We start from the raw sequence: 13,348 nt of genomic DNA, 5'->3' as shown, positions 1-13,348 counted from the left end.
TTCTCTTTTGACCGCCAAGCCTTTCAGAGGAGCATTTGCAACCGTTTGGCACCAGTTTTGAGTCAATTGCCGAAAGTCAGATTTTTGATGAAATTGTGACCCCGGGGCTTAGGGATTTTTTCAAAAAAATATATTTCTGCCAGTTAAGTTGTCGAGGGCTGATTTCTTATCCAGTGATAAAAAACCTCCTGTTTCGACCGCCAAACATTTCAGAGGAGTATTTGCAACCATTGGGCACCATTTCTGAATCAAATGCCGAAAGTCAGAGTTTTGATGAAATTGTGACCCCGGGGCTTAGGGATTTTTTCAAAAAAATATTTTTCTGCCGGTTAAGTTGTTGAGGGCTGATTTCTTTTCCTATGACAAATAACCTCCTGTTTCGACCGCCAAACCTTTCAGGGGAGCATTTGCAACCGTTTGGCACCAGTTTTGAGGCAACTGCTGAAAGTCAGATTTTTGATGAAATTCTGACCCTGGGGCTTAGGGATTTTTTAAAAAAATATTTTTCTGCCCGTTAAGTTGTCGAGGGCTGATTTCTTTTCCTGTGATAAAAAAGCTCCTGTTTCGACCGCCAAACCTTTCAGGGGAGCATATGCAACCGTTTGGCACCAGTTTTGAGTCAATTGCCGAAAGTCAGAGTTTTGATGAAATTGTGGCCCCGGGGATTAGGGATTTTTTTAAAAATAATTTTTTCTGCCAGTTAAGTTATCGAGGGCTGATTTCTTTTCCTGTGATAAAGAACCTCCTGTTTCGACCGCCAAACCTTTCAGGGGAGCATTTGCAACCGTTTGGCACCATTTCTGAGTCAATTGCCGAAAGTCATATTTTTGATGAAATTGTGACCCCGGGGCTTAGGGATTTTTTCAAAAAAATATTTTTCTGCCGGTTAAGTTGTTGAGGGCTGATTTCTTTTCCTGTGACAAAAAACCTCCTGTTTCGACCGCCAAACCTTTCAGGGGAGCATTTGCAACCGTTTGGCACCATTTCTGAGTCAATTGCCGAAAGTCAGAGTTTTGATGAAATTGTGACCCCGGGGCTTAGGGATTTTTTCAAAAAAATATTTTTCTGCCAGTTAAGTTGTTGAGGGCTGATTTCTTTTCCTGTGATAAAAAGACTTCTCTTTTGACCGCCAAACCTTTCAGGGGAGCATTAGCAACTGTTTGGCACCATTTCTGAGTCAATTGCCGAAAGTCAGAGTTTTGATGAAATTGTGACCCCGGGGCTTAGGGATTTTTTCAAAAAAATATATTTCTGCCAGTTAAGTTGTCGAGGGCTGATTTCTTATCCTGTGATAAAAAACCTCCTGTTTCGACCGCCAAACCTTTCAGGGGAGCATTTGCAAGCATTGGGCACCATTTCTGAATCAAATGCCGAAAGTCAGAGTTTTGATGAAATTGTGACCCCCGGGCTTAGGGATTTTTTCAAAAAAATATTTTTCTGCCGGTTAAGTTGTTGAGGGCTGATTTCTTTTCCTGTGACAAATAACCTCCTGTTTCGACCGCCAAACCTTTCTGGGGAGCATTTGCAACCGTTTGGCACCATTTCTGAGTCAATAGCCGAAAGTCAGAGTTTTGATGAAATTGTGACCCCGGGGCTTAGGGATTTTTTCAAAAAAATATTTTTCTGCCAGTTAAGTTGTTGAGGGCTCATTTCTTTTCCTGTGATAAAAAGCCTTCTCTTTCGACCGCCAAACCTTTCAGGGGAGCATTAGCAACTGTTTGCCACCATTTCTGAGTCAATTGCCGAAAGTCAGAGTTTTGATGAAATTCTGATTCCGGGGCTTAGGGATTTTTTCAAAAAAATATTTTTCTGCCGGTTAAGTTGTCGAGGGCTGATTTCTTTTCCTGTGATAAAAAGCCTTCTCTTTCGACCGCCAAACCTTTCAGGGGAGCATTATCAACCGTTTGGCACCATTTCTGAGTGAACTGCCGAAAGTCAGATTTTTGATGAAATTCTGACCCTGGGACTTAGGGATTTTTTCAAAAAAATATTTTTCTGCCGGTTAAGTTGTCGAGGGCTGATTTCTTATCCTGTGATAAAAAACCTCCTGTTTCGACCGCCAAACCTTTCAGAGGAGCATTTAAAACCACTGGGCACCATTTATGAGTCAACTGCTGAAAGTCAGATTTTTGATGAAATTCTGACCCTGGGGCTAAGGGATTTTTTCAAAAAAATATTTTTCTGCCGGTTAAGTTGTCGAGGGCTGATTTCTTTTCCTGTGATAAAAAGCCTTCTCTTTCGACCGCCAAACCTTTCAGGGAAGCATTAGCAAGCGTTTGGCACCATTTCTGAGTCATTTGCCGAAAGTCAGAGTTTTGATGAAATTCTGATTCCGGGGCTTAGGGATTTTTTCAAAAAAATATTTTTCTGCCGGTTAAGTTGTCGAGGGCTGATTTCTTTTCCTGTGATAAAAAGCCTTCTCTTTCGACCGCCAAACCTTTCAGGGGAGCATTAGCAACCGTTTGGCACAATTTGTGAGTCAACTGCCGAAAGTCAGAGTTTTGATGAAATTCTGACCCTGGGACTTAGGGATTTTTTCAAAAAAATATTTTTCTGCCGGTTAAGTTGTCGAGGGCTGATTTCTTATCCTGTGATAAAAAACCTCCTGTTTCGACCGCCAAACCTTTCAGAGGAGCATTTAAAACCACTGGGCACCATTTATGAGTCAACTGCTGAAAGTCAGATTTTTGATGAAATTCTGACCCTGGGGCTAAGGGATTTTTTCAAAAAAATATTTTTCTGCCGGTTAAGTTGTCGAGGGCTGATTTCTTTTCCTGTGATAAAAAGCCTTCTCTTTCGACCGCCAAACCTTTCAGGGAAGCATTAGCAAGCGTTTGGCACCATTTCTGAGTCATTTGCCGAAAGTCAGAGTTTTGATGAAATTGTGACCCCGGGGCTTAGGGATTTTTTCAAAAAAATATATTTCTGCCGGTTAAGTTGTTGAGGGCTGATTTCTTATCCTGTGATAAAAAACCTCCTGTTTCGACCGCCAAACCTTTCAGAGGAGCATTTACAACCATTTGGCACCATTTTTTAATCAATTGCCGAAATTCAGATTTTTGATGAAATTCTGACCCCGGGGCTTAGGGATTTTTTCAAAAAAATATTTTTCTGCCGATTAAGTTGTTGAGGGCTGATTGCTTTTCCTGTGATAAAAAGCCTTCTCTTTCGACCGCCAAACCTTTAGGGGGAGCATTAGTAACCGTTTGGGTTCATGTCTGAGTCAATTGCCGAAATTCAGATTTTTGATGAAATTCTGACCCCGGGGCTTAGGGATTTTTTCAAAAAAATATTTTTCTGCCGGTTAAGTTGTCGAGGGCTGATTTCTTTTCCTGTGATAAAAAACCTCCTATTTCGACCGCCAAACCTTTCAGGGGAGCATTTGCAACCGTTTGGCACCATTTCTGAGTCAATTGCCGAAAGTCAGAGTTTTGATGAAAATGTGACCCCGGGGCTTAGGGATTTTTTCAAAAAAATATTTTTCTGCCGGTTAAGTTGTCGAGGGCTGATTTCTTTTCCTGTGATAAAAAGCCTTCTCTTTCGACCGCCAAACCTTTCAGGGGAGCATTTGCAACCGATTGGTACCATTTCTGAGTCAATTGCCGAAAGTCAGAGTTTTGATGAAATTGTGACCACGGGGCTTAGGGATTTTTTCAAAAAAAAATATTTCTGCCGGTTAAGTTGTTGAGGGCTGATTTCTTTTCCTGTGATAAAAAACCTCCTGTTTCGACCGCCAAACCTTTCAGGGGAGCATTTGCAACCGTTTGGCACCAGTTTTGAGTCAATTGCCGAAAGTGATATTTTTTATGAAATTGTGACCCCGGGGCTTAGGGATTTTTTCAAAAAAATATATTTCTGCCGGTTAAGTTGTCGAGGGCTGATTTCTTATCCTGTGATAAAAAACCTCCTGTTTCGACCGCCAAACCTTTCAGGGGAGCATTTGCATCCGTTTGGCACCAGTTTTGAGTCAATTGCCGAAAGTCAGAGTTTTGATGAAATTGTGACCCTGGGGCTTAGGGATTTTTTTTAAAAAAAATATTTCTGCCGGTTAAGTTGTCGAGGGCTGATTTCTTTTCCTGTGATAAAAAACCTCCTGTTTCGACCGCCAAACCTTTCAGAGGAGCATTTACAACCATTTGGCACCATTTTTTAATCAATTGCCGAAATTCAGATTTTTGATGAAATTGTGACCCCGGGGCTTAAGGATTTTTTCAAAAAAATATATTCCTGCCGGTTAAGTTGTTGAGGGCTGATTTCTTATCCTGTGATAAAAAACCTCCTGTTTCGACCGCCAAACCTTTCAGGGGAGCATTTGCAACCGTTTGGCACCATTTCTGAGTGCATTGCCGAAAGTCAGATTTTTGATGAAATTCTGACCCCGGGGCTTAGGGATTTTTTCAAAAAAATATTTTTCTGCCGGTTAAGTTGTTGAGGGCTGATTTCTTATCCTGTGATAAAAAACCTCCTGTTTCGACAGCCAAACCTTTCAGAGGAGCATTTACAACCATTTGGCACCATTTTTTAATCAAATGCCGAAAGTCAGAGTTTTGATGAAATTGTGACCCCGGGGCTTAGGGATTTTTTCAAAAAAATATTTTTCTGCCAGTTAAGTTGTTGAGGGCTCATTTCTTTTCCTGTGATAAAAAGCCTTCTCTTTCGACCGCCAAACCTTTCAGGGGAGCATTAGCAACCGTTTGGCACCATTTCTGAGTGAACTGCCGAAAGTCAGATTTTTGATGAAATTCTGACCCTGGGGCTTAGGGATTTTTTCAAAAAAATATTTTTCTGCCGGTTAAGTTGTCGAGGGCTGATTTCTTATCCTGTGATAAAAAACCTCCTGTTTCGACCGCCAAACCTTTCAGAGGAGCATTTAAAACCACTGGGCACCATTTCTGAGTCAACTGCTGAAAGTCAGATTTTTGATGAAATTCTGACCCTGGGGCTAAGGGATTTTTTCAAAAAAATATTTTTCTGCCGGTTAAGTTGTCGAGGGCTGATTTCTTTTCCTGTGATAAAAAGCCTTCTCTTTCGACCGCCAAACCTTTCAGGGAAGCATTAGCAAGCGTTTGGCACCATTTCTGAGTCATTTGCCGAAAGTCAGAGTTTTGATGAAATTGTGACCCCGGGGCTTAGGGATTTTTTCAAAAAAATATATTTCTGCCGGTTAAGTTGTTGAGGGCTGATTTCTTATCCTGTGATAAAAAACCTCCTGTTTCGACCGCCAAACCTTTCAGAGGAGCATTTACAACCATTTGGCACCATTTTTTAATCAATTGCCGAAATTCAGATTTTTGATGAAATTCTGACCCCGGGGCTTATGGATTTTTTCAAAAAAATATTTTTCTGCCGGTTAAGTTGTCAAGGGCTGATTTCTTTTCCTGTGATAAAAAACCTCCTATTTCGACCGCCAAACCTTTCAGGGGAGCATTTGCAACCGTTTCGCACCATTTCTGAGTCAATTGCCGAAAGTCAGAGTTTTGATGAAAATGTGACCCCGGGGCTTAGGGATTTTTTCAAAAAAATATTTTTCTGCCGGTTAAGTTGTCGAGGGCTGATTTCTTTTCCTGTGATAAAAAGCCTTCTCTTTCGACCGCCAAACCTTTCAGGGGAGCATTTGCAACCGATTGGTACCATTTCTGAGTCAATTGCCGAAAGTCAGAGTTTTGATGAAATTGTGACCACGGGGCTTAGGGATTTTTTCAAAAAAAAATATTTCTGCCGGTTAAGTTGTTGAGGGCTGATTTCTTTTCCTGTGATAAAAAACCTCCTGTTTCGACCGCCAAACCTTTCAGGGGAGCATTTGCAACCGTTTGGCACCAGTTTTGAGTCAATTGCCGAAAGTGATATTTTTTATGAAATTGTGACCCCGGGGCTTAGGGATTTTTTCAAAAAAATATATTTCTGCCGGTTAAGTTGTCGAGGGCTGATTTCTTATCCTGTGATAAAAAACCTCCTGTTTCGACCGCCAAACCTTTCAGGGGAGCATTTGCAACCGTTTGGCACCAATTTTGAGTCAATTGCCGAAAGTCAGAGTTTTGATGAAATTGTGACCCTGGGGCTTAGTGATTTTTTTAAAAAAAAATATTTCTGCCGGTTAAGTTGTCGAGGGCTGATTTCTTTTCCTGTGATAAAAAACCTCCTGTTTCGACCGCCAAACCATTCAGAGGAGCATTTACAACCATTTGGCACCATTTTTTAATCAATTGCCGAAATTCAGATTTTTGATGAAATTCTGACACCGGGGCTTAGGGATTTTTTCAAAAAAAAAATTTCTGCCGGTTAAGTTGTAGAGGGCTGATTTCTTTTCCTGTGAGAAAAAAACCTCCTGTTTCGACCGCCAAAACTTTCAGGGGAGCATTTGCATCCGTTTGGCACCATTTCTGAGTCAATTGCCGAAAGTCAGAGTTTTGATGAAATTGTGACCCCGGGGCTTAGGGATTTTTTCAAAAAAATATTTTTCTGCCGATTAAGTTGTCGAGGGCTGATTTCTTTGCCTGTGATAAAAAACCTCCTGTTTCGACCGCCAAACCTTTCAGGGGAGCATTTGCAACCGTTTGGCACCATTTCTGAGTGCATTGCCGAAAGTCAGATTTTTGATGAAATTCTGACCCCGGGGCTTAGGGATTTTTTCAAAAAAATATTTTTCTGCCGGTTAAGTTGTTGAGGGCTCATTTCTTTTCCTGTGATAAAAAGCCTTCTCTTTCGACCGCCAAACCTTTCAGGGGAGCATTAGCAACTGTTTGCCACCATTTCTGAGTCAATTGCCGAAAGTCAGAGTTTTGATGAAATTCTGATTCCGGGGCTTAGGGATTTTTTCAAAAAAATATTTTTCTGCCGGTTAAGTTGTCGAGGGCTGATTTCTTTTCCTGTGATAAAAAGCCTTCTCTTTCGACCGCCAAACCTTTCAGGGGAGCATTATCAACCGTTTGGCACCATTTCTGAGTGAACTGCCGAAAGTCAGATTTTTGATGAAATTCTGACCCTGGGACTTAGGGATTTTTTCAAAAAAATATTTTTCTGCCGGTTAAGTTGTCGAGGGCTGATTTCTTATCCTGTGATAAAAAACCTCCTGTTTCGACCGCCAAACCTTTCAGAGGAGCATTTAAAACCACTGGGCACCATTTATGAGTCAACTGCTGAAAGTCAGATTTTTGATGAAATTCTGACCCTGGGGCTAAGGGATTTTTTCAAAAAAATATTTTTCTGCCGGTTAAGTTGTCGAGGGCTGATTTCTTTTCCTGTGATAAAAAGCCTTCTCTTTCGACCGCCAAACCTTTCAGGGAAGCATTAGCAAGCGTTTGGCACCATTTCTGAGTCATTTGCCGAAAGTCAGAGTTTTGATGAAATTCTGATTCCGGGGCTTAGGGATTTTTTCAAAAAAATATTTTTCTGCCGGTTAAGTTGTCGAGGGCTGATTTCTTTTCCTGTGATAAAAAGCCTTCTCTTTCGACCGCCAAACCTTTCAGGGGAGCATTAGCAACCGTTTGGCACAATTTGTGAGTCAACTGCCGAAAGTCAGAGTTTTGATGAAATTCTGACCCTGGGACTTAGGGATTTTTTCAAAAAAATATTTTTCTGCCGGTTAAGTTGTCGAGGGCTGATTTCTTATCCTGTGATAAAAAACCTCCTGTTTCGACCGCCAAACCTTTCAGAGGAGCATTTAAAACCACTGGGCACCATTTATGAGTCAACTGCTGAAAGTCAGATTTTTGATGAAATTCTGACCCTGGGGCTAAGGGATTTTTTCAAAAAAATATTTTTCTGCCGGTTAAGTTGTCGAGGGCTGATTTCTTTTCCTGTGATAAAAAGCCTTCTCTTTCGACCGCCAAACCTTTCAGGGAAGCATTAGCAAGCGTTTGGCACCATTTCTGAGTCATTTGCCGAAAGTCAGAGTTTTGATGAAATTCTGACTCCGGGGCTTAGGGATTTTTTCAATAAAATATTTTTCTGCCGGTTAAGTTGTCGAGGGCTGATTTCTTTTCCTGTGATAAAGAACCTCCTGTTTCGACCGCCAAACCTTTCAGGGGATCATTTGCAACCGTTTGGCACCATTTCTGAGTCAATTGCCGAAAGTCAGAGTTTTGATGAAATTTCAAAAAAATATTTTTCTGCCGGTTAAATTGTCGAGGGCTGATTTCTTTTCCTGTGATAAAAAAGCTCCTGTTTCGACCGCCAAACATTTCAGGGGAGTATTTGCAACCATTGGGCACCATTTCTGAATCAAATGCCGAAAGTCAGAGTTTTGATGAAATTGTGACCCCGGGGCTTAGGGATTTTTTCAAAAAAATATTTTTCTGCCGGTTAAGTTGGTGAGGGCTGATTTCTTTTCCTATGACAAATAACCTCCTGTTTCGACGGCCAAACCTTTCAGGGGAGCATTTGCAACCGTTTGGCACCAGTTTTGAGGCAACTGCAGAAAGTCAGAGTTTTGATGAAATTGTGACCCCGGGGCTTAGGGATTTTTTAAAAAAATATTTTTCTGCCCGTTAAGTTGTCGAGGGCTGATTTCTTTTCCTGTGATAAAAAAGCTCCTGTTTCGACCGCCAAACCTTTCAGGGGAGCATATGCAACCGTTTGGCACCAGTTTTGAGTCAATTGCCGAAAGTCAGTTTTGATGAAATTGTGGCCCCGGGGATTAGGGATTTTTTTAAAAATAATTTTTTCTGCCAGTTAAGTTATCGAGGGCTGATTTCTTTTCCTGTGATAAAAAACCTCCTGTTTCGACCGCCAAACATTTCAGAGGAGTATTTGCAACCATTGGGCACCATTTCTGAATCAAATGCCGAAAGTCAGAGTTTTGATGAAATTGTGACCCCGGGGCTTAGGGATTTTTTCAAAAAAATATTTTTCTGCCGGTTAAGTTGTTGAGGGCTGATATCTTTTCCTGTGATAAAAAGCCTTCTCTTTCGACCCGCAAACCTTTCAGGGGAGCATTAGCAACCGTTTGGCACCATTTCTGAGTCAATAGCCGAAAGTCATAGTTTTGATGAAATTGTGACCCCGGGGCTTAGGGATTTTTTCAAAAAAATATTTTTCTGCCGGTTAAGTTGTTGAGGGCTGATTTCTTTTCCTGTGACAAAAAACCTCCTGTTTCGACCGCCAAACCTTTCAGGGGAGCATTTGCAACCGTTTGGCACCATTTCTGAGTCAATTGCCGAAAGTCAGATTTTTGATGAAATTGTGACCCCGGGGCTTAGAGATTTTTTCAAAAAAATATTTTTCTGCCAGTTAATTTGTTGAGGGCTGATTTCTTTTCCTGTGATAAAAAGCCTTCTATTTCGACCGCCAAACCTTTCAGGGGAGCATTAGCAACTGTTTGCCACCATTTCTGAGTCAATTGCCGAAAGTCAGAGTTTTGATGAAATTCTGACTCTGGGGCTTAGGGATTTGTTCAAAAAAATATTTTTCTGCCGGTTAAGTTGTCGATGGCTGATTTCTTTTCCTGTGATAAAGAACCTCCTGTTTCGACCGCCAAACCTTTCAGGGGAGCATTTGCAACCGTTTGGCACCATTTCTGAGTCAATTGCCGAAAGTCAGAGTTTTGATGAAATTGTGACCCCGGGGCTTAGGGATTTTTTCAAAAAAATATTTTTCTGCCAGTTAAGTTGTTGAGGGCTGATTTCTTTTCCTGTGATAAAAAGACTTCTCTTTTGACCGCCAAACCTTTCAGGGGAGCATTAGCAACTGTTTGGCACCATTTCTGAGTCAATTGCCGAAAGTCAGAGTTTTGATGAAATTGTGACCCCGGGGCTTAGGGATTTTTTCAAAAAAATATATTTCTGCCAGTTAAGTTGTCGAGGGCTGATTTCTTATCCTGTGATAAAAAACCTCCTGTTTCGACCGCCAAACCTTTCAGGGGAGCATTTGCAAGCATTGGGCACCATTTCTGAATCAAATGCCGAAAGTCAGAGTTTTGATGAAATTGTGACCCCCGGGCTTAGGGATTTTTTCAAAAAAATATTTTTCTGCCGGTTAAGTTGTTGAGGGCTGATTTCTTTTCCTGTGACAAATAACCTCCTGTTTCGACCGCCAAACCTTTCTGGGGAGCATTTGCAACCGTTTGGCACCATTTCTGAGTCAATAGCCGAAAGTCAGAGTTTTGATGAAATTGTGACCCCGGGGCTTAGGGATTTTTTCAAAAAAATATTTTTCTGCCAGTTAAGTTGTTGAGGGCTCATTTCTTTTCCTGTGATAAAAAGCCTTCTCTTTCGACCGCCAAACCTTTCAGGGGAGCATTAGCAACTGTTTGCCACCATTTCTGAGTCAATTGCCGAAAGTCAGAGTTTTGATGAAATTCTGATTCCGGGGCTTAGGGATTTTTTCAAAAAAATATTTTTCTGCCGGTTAAGTTGTCGAGGGCTGATTTCTTTTCCTGTGATAAAAAGCCTTCTCTTTCGACCGCCAAACCTTTCAGGGGAGCATTATCAACCGTTTGGCACCATTTCTGAGTGAACTGCCGAAAGTCAGATTTTTGATGAAATTCTGACCCTGGGACTTAGGGATTTTTTCAAAAAAATATTTTTCTGCCGGTTAAGTTGTCGAGGGCTGATTTCTTATCCTGTGATAAAAAACCTCCTGTTTCGACCGCCAAACCTTTCAGAGGAGCATTTAAAACCACTGGGCACCATTTATGAGTCAACTGCTGAAAGTCAGATTTTTGATGAAATTCTGACCCTGGGGCTAAGGGATTTTTTCAAAAAAATATTTTTCTGCCGGTTAAGTTGTCGAGGGCTGATTTCTTTTCCTGTGATAAAAAGCCTTCTCTTTCGACCGCCAAACCTTTCAGGGAAGCATTAGCAAGCGTTTGGCACCATTTCTGAGTCATTTGCCGAAAGTCAGAGTTTTGATGAAATTCTGATTCCGGGGCTTAGGGATTTTTTCAAAAAAATATTTTTCTGCCGGTTAAGTTGTCGAGGGCTGATTTCTTTTCCTGTGATAAAAAGCCTTCTCTTTCGACCGCCAAACCTTTCAGGGGAGCATTAGCAACCGTTTGGCACAATTTGTGAGTCAACTGCCGAAAGTCAGAGTTTTGATGAAATTCTGACCCTGGGACTTAGGGATTTTTTCAAAAAAATATTTTTCTGCCGGTTAAGTTGTCGAGGGCTGATTTCTTATCCTGTGATAAAAAACCTCCTGTTTCGACCGCCAAACCTTTCAGAGGAGCATTTAAAACCACTGGGCACCATTTATGAGTCAACTGCTGAAAGTCAGATTTTTGATGAAATTCTGACCCTGGGGCTAAGGGATTTTTTCAAAAAAATATTTTTCTGCCGGTTAAGTTGTCGAGGGCTGATTTCTTTTCCTGTGATAAAAAGCCTTCTCTTTCGACCGCCAAACCTTTCAGGGAAGCATTAGCAAGCGTTTGGCACCATTTCTGAGTCATTTGCCGAAAGTCAGAGTTTTGATGAAATTGTGACCCCGGGGCTTAGGGATTTTTTCAAAAAAATATATTTCTGCCGGTTAAGTTGTTGAGGGCTGATTTCTTATCCTGTGATAAAAAACCTCCTGTTTCGACCGCCAAACCTTTCAGAGGAGCATTTACAACCATTTGGCACCATTTTTTAATCAATTGCCGAAATTCAGATTTTTGATGAAATTCTGACCCCGGGGCTTAGGGATTTTTTCAAAAAAATATTTTTCTGCCGATTAAGTTGTTGAGGGCTGATTGCTTTTCCTGTGATAAAAAGCCTTCTCTTTCGACCGCCAAACCTTTAGGGGGAGCATTAGTAACCGTTTGGGTTCATGTCTGAGTCAATTGCCGAAATTCAGATTTTTGATGAAATTCTGACCCCGGGGCTTAGGGATTTTTTCAAAAAAATATTTTTCTGCCGGTTAAGTTGTCGAGGGCTGATTTCTTTTCCTGTGATAAAAAACCTCCTATTTCGACCGCCAAACCTTTCAGGGGAGCATTTGCAACCGTTTGGCACCATTTCTGAGTCAATTGCCGAAAGTCAGAGTTTTGATGAAAATGTGACCCCGGGGCTTAGGGATTTTTTCAAAAAAATATTTTTCTGCCGGTTAAGTTGTCGAGGGCTGATTTCTTTTCCTGTGATAAAAAGCCTTCTCTTTCGACCGCCAAACCTTTCAGGGGAGCATTTGCAACCGATTGGTACCATTTCTGAGTCAATTGCCGAAAGTCAGAGTTTTGATGAAATTGTGACCACGGGGCTTAGGGATTTTTTCAAAAAAAAATATTTCTGCCGGTTAAGTTGTTGAGGGCTGATTTCTTTTCCTGTGATAAAAAACCTCCTGTTTCGACCGCCAAACCTTTCAGGGGAGCATTTGCAACCGTTTGGCACCAGTTTTGAGTCAATTGCCGAAAGTGATATTTTTTATGAAATTGTGACCCCGGGGCTTAGGGATTTTTTCAAAAAAATATATTTCTGCCGGTTAAGTTGTCGAGGGCTGATTTCTTATCCTGTGATAAAAAACCTCCTGTTTCGACCGCCAAACCTTTCAGGGGAGCATTTGCATCCGTTTGGCACCAGTTTTGAGTCAATTGCCGAAAGTCAGAGTTTTGATGAAATTGTGACCCTGGGGCTTAGGGATTTTTTTTAAAAAAAATATTTCTGCCGGTTAAGTTGTCGAGGGCTGATTTCTTTTCCTGTGATAAAAAACCTCCTGTTTCGACCGCCAAACCTTTCAGAGGAGCATTTACAACCATTTGGCACCATTTTTTAATCAATTGCCGAAATTCAGATTTTTGATGAAATTGTGACCCCGGGGCTTAAGGATTTTTTCAAAAAAATATATTCCTGCCGGTTAAGTTGTTGAGGGCTGATTTCTTATCCTGTGATAAAAAACCTCCTGTTTCGACCGCCAAACCTTTCAGGGGAGCATTTGCAACCGTTTGGCACCATTTCTGAGTGCATTGCCGAAAGTCAGATTTTTGATGAAATTCTGACCCCGGGGCTTAGGGATTTTTTCAAAAAAATATTTTTCTGCCGGTTAAGTTGTTGAGGGCTGATTTCTTATCCTGTGATAAAAAACCTCCTGTTTCGACAGCCAAACCTTTCAGAGGAGCATTTACAACCATTTGGCACCATTTTTTAATCAAATGCCGAAAGTCAGAGTTTTGATGAAATTGTGACCCCGGGGCTTAGGGATTTTTTCAAAAAAATATTTTTCTGCCAGTTAAGTTGTTGAGGGCTCATTTCTTTTCCTGTGATAAAAAGCCTTCTCTTTCGACCGCCAAACCTTTCAGGGGAGCATTAGCAACCGTTTGGCACCATTTCTGAGTGAACTGCCGAAAGTCAGATTTTTGATGAAATTCTGACCCTGGGGCTTAGGGATTTTTTCAAAAAAATATTTTTCTGCCGGTTAAGTTGTCGAGGGCTGATTTCTTATC

The sequence above is a fragment of the Podarcis melisellensis genome (genome assembly GCF_964234715.1).
Source record: "Podarcis melisellensis genome assembly, chromosome: 12".
Taxonomy (NCBI): Eukaryota; Metazoa; Chordata; class Lepidosauria; order Squamata; family Lacertidae; genus Podarcis; species Podarcis melisellensis.
Note: the sequence above shows the minus strand (reverse complement) of the source record.